The following is a 4,209-nucleotide window of genomic DNA, read 5'->3' as shown; positions in this document are numbered from 1 at the left end:
ATAAAAATTATCTCTTAAAATTCTCATTATATACTATCAAAATCTATATTATGAAAAACCCTAAGATTGAATGAGGCTTCTATTCATCACATTTAACTTTGAGTTACATACAATGGCGAAATCAAAAGTTAATGTGATGAATCAAGAAAAAAAAATCAAAAGTAGCAAGTTTTAAAATTTAAATCTTCTTCTTCTTAAAATTTTAAAAACTAGTATAAATATAATTATTAAATTAATATTAATTCATTATTAAATATTTAATTATAGAAGGCAAAAATTTTGGTATGTAGCTTCCTTGGCACCAACAATATTTTGTTTTTGGTTTATAAAACACCAAAGCTTTTTGTCATTTCAAAAAAATGCATTTAATTTATAAATCAACTCTAATTATGATAACTTAATTAAATATTAAGCACAATCAAAACTTGGTTTATTCTTTTAGTTTTGCTAGTGTGCCAAAAAAATTGACTGTATTTGTTTGAGACCTTCTAAGCTCAAACATAGGAGTTGGTTTTTATTCCATTTGTAGTCATGATGAGTGATAAGTCTCATTGTATAATTTCTTAAGATGTTATATGATTTGGTATTTTGGAAAGTTTTCTTTATTTCCTCAAGGTTGGTTGAAGGATTAGAATTTTCTTTCTCGCTTGAAATTTTGACAATGTGGTTAAGTTTTGTTAATGTGTTAAAAAAACTTATTGCTTTTAGTTGAAAGCATCTAAACCTACATGTGGGGGATAATTTATTTCTATTCCACCACTCTCATGATAAACATTTTTTTTTTTGAGATGATAAGCAATTTGTATTCTGTAAAAATTATCTTCATTCATTGATGTTGGTTTTAGTGTTGGGGTTTTCTCCCACGTTTAAAGTTGTCTTTTACTTTCAACATTAGTAATCCCCATAGCCAAATTTTGTCCATTTTCTCTTATGATGTTTTTTTCCACTAATCAAAAGTAAAAGTAATCATATCATGCTTTTACTTTCTTATAAAGGGCTCCTCTTTAGGTTCGTTGAGAACATGCTTCTTCAAATATCTTGGACTCTCTCACTTGCACTAGCTCTTCTCAAACCCTCTTGCTTCTTATCATTATCAGTTCTCTTTCTTAAACCTTATCCAATAATGTCCCTCATCTCCTAGCTCCTAATACCTCCTTCCCTTCCTCACCCCGCCTTCTTTACCTCATTTATGTCAAGTATTTTTATTAGAAGAGATTGTTCATTGCATTGTAAACTTCTTCAAACTTCCCTTCTTTTTTTTTTTTTTTGTGTGGAAAACAATGGAGATGAAATGATTTATTTTTCTAATGAGCTTAATGTGGCATCAAATCCTTAAACATGGTGCGTATGAGTTGTGAAATATATGGTGCATATAGACTATAAAATTGGGATATACTCTTTCTATTGAACTCTCCTTCTTGCCATCCAAAAAACTTAAAGTTTTAAGGAAATCTTGATATATTTGATTTACACAAATGCTTCCTCCTTATATTCTTTTTAAGTGAGGATATGAACCAATATGGATAATTGGTCCCTGATTATCATCAAGGAACATCTCATATTTAGGCAAAGAATGATATTTTTTGTGCATGTTACAGTTGAATTCCTAACTATTTATCTTTATCTCAAGCATAAAATGATTATCCCTCATTATGAAATCTAACTGATACTTCAAAGAATGATTATGTCTACATTATTTAGGAATTCCCTTATAGTAGAAGGTTTTGTTTGCTCTTTCTTGATTATGTGTTTGAATTAACTTGTTTTACTCTCTTCCAAATTATATTAATATCAATTTTAATAAGGGAACAGTCCCTTTGTGACTACAAGACTTATGCTTGTTCTTGTTGATATTCCTTAGTACCCATATCTAATTATCTCAAAAAAAATTTCAATTTCATTTGTCCTTGAACATGTTAAGAGATAGAAATATAAATTGACATCACACTAGAATGTGTCAAATCTTTTTCGGTTGAATTGTATTTCCCTCTCAATCTAATATGAAAACACATAAGCAACAACATTCAAACCACTCTTAATCTTAGTTTTGCTTCTCCCCCAAACCCTTCTCCTAAATAAGATTCTTCTATATTTAACCTCCAATATAGTATATTTTCCCATGATACTTATGTTAACCCTTTGCTTTCCATCTCTTCCCTAAAAAATTCTATAATTTAAATTATATTTCTACCAAATCTTCAAGTTTCTAATGTATGAGGGTTTTGGAAAAAATGACCATATGAATGACTATTGTTATTTAGTATAGGCTCATAACTTTGATCTTATTAGTTATAAACAAGACTTTGCCTCACAATATGCTGATCAATGTTTTTTGGATCTCATCTTATTCTCAACAATGGGGCTTGTTGCAATTATTTTTATCTTTTGCTAAGTAAAATTATTTAGATTAAGTGAAACTTAATAAGGGTTTCTTTTGCTTCTTCTTCTTCATGATCAATTTATTCATACGAAGGTTATTTTTCTCTTGCTTTATTCATATATTCTTATTGTGATCTATGTATTCAACATTCCAGATGAAAAAAAAAATTATTTGTTATAATTATGCTCTTATAGAATATCAATCATATTTGGTTGGTTCTTGAAGGTTTTAACTGTTTTCTCATCATTGATGAGAAGAATGAATGAGACCATATCCCTCCAAATGAACTCTCTGATTACAATGAGTTCTTATTTAATGTTTAGTTTAGTGGCTTAATTTTTACCAATTGTAATAATGGACATGACTAACTTATGAGATCAAAGTACTTCAAACTCTAATTAATAGCTGCTACTTGGTTCTCTTTTCAACCTTCTATCACCATCTAAGCCACCATTGGCCAACATAATTATATATAAGTAAATTGAGTATTTATATGCATATCACATAATTTCATATATAATATGTAAACTTTTTTATTTATGTATATAACATCCAATTTTTAAAGGACATCAAAAGATACGATTGAAAAGGTGTATTTCAATTTTTTTAACTTGCATGTTTGATCTTGTTCTAATTTGTGAGTAAACCTCTCTTAAAAAATTTATAAACCTTGCATAATCATTTTAAATATCTTATTGGTTATATTTGGTACACTTTTATCACTCCAAAATTTTATGCCTCCCTAAACCATTCTTTAGAAATCCACTTGGAAATTTTGATTTATGCTCTATGACTCTATCAATACCTAAGAGAGAGATAGAGGAAGAATCATTTTTAGCTTGATAGTTATTCTACTCACTTTTCTTAGCTTGAGGCATCAATCATGGATTGAAGTTGGATCGTTTGGCAACTATGGATGGCAATTGAGCTGCTTGAAGAACCAAATCAAAACGGTAATTGATGAAAAAGATGTCCATAAATTCCTTAAAAAAATAATTAAGATTAAACTGAATTATAATGTCATTAAATAGCATTTCTAGTATTAGAGACATACTCTACTTATCTGTGTACTCTATTATACTTCTCTTAACTTCGTAATTTCATTATATACTAAAATTCAACCTTCCTATATTGAAAGATTTGCTTTTTACTCCTGTCTCTAACCAAGTGACTTTCACTTTTTTTTTTATGATAAAATAGTTTCCCTTAATTTTTTTAAATAAAGCATAAGAAAATCAAATTAAAATATGAAAATTCTATTTTTTTATTATTTTATGATTAATACGATTAGTAAAAAATATAAAGCTAATATTAAATATAACTATATAAAAATATTGATCTAATAGATGAAGCTGATATGACAACATGTGTCGTCAAATGTTTAAGTCGTCATCCCAATAGGCAACTTTGCCAAGTGATGATCAACATCACATGAGACATAAGGCGTGGATACATAATATTAAATTAAAAAAAATTAAATTCTTTAATTGGTCTTTATTAGTTCTCTTGTTTATTAAAATTAAATTACATCACAAATCCATAAAAATAAAGAAATGTCATTTTGCTTGTAGTGGATACTTTTGTAACTTTTTGCATCATCTCTTTGTATTTAGTAAAACAAACATAAAAAATATCAATTGTCTTCATGTCTGCCTCCAAGGCTTTAATAACAACATCTTCTCCAACATCAACTCTTAGAAAAAGTCACTCATTATTGCTCAGGCTCATTTTTCATGAAATCAATTAAATGCACCTTCTATGATTAAAAAATATATTTCCTTTGGAAATTTTTTTTAAGTCAGAATATTAAAATTAATTAATATATATAT

Source organism: Phalaenopsis equestris, unplaced genomic scaffold (assembly GCF_001263595.1).
Source record: "Phalaenopsis equestris unplaced genomic scaffold, ASM126359v1 Scaffold000522, whole genome shotgun sequence".
Classification (NCBI taxonomy): Eukaryota; Viridiplantae; Streptophyta; class Magnoliopsida; order Asparagales; family Orchidaceae; genus Phalaenopsis; species Phalaenopsis equestris.
The sequence above is the reverse complement of the archived record's forward strand: the minus strand, read 5'-3'. Positions refer to the sequence as shown.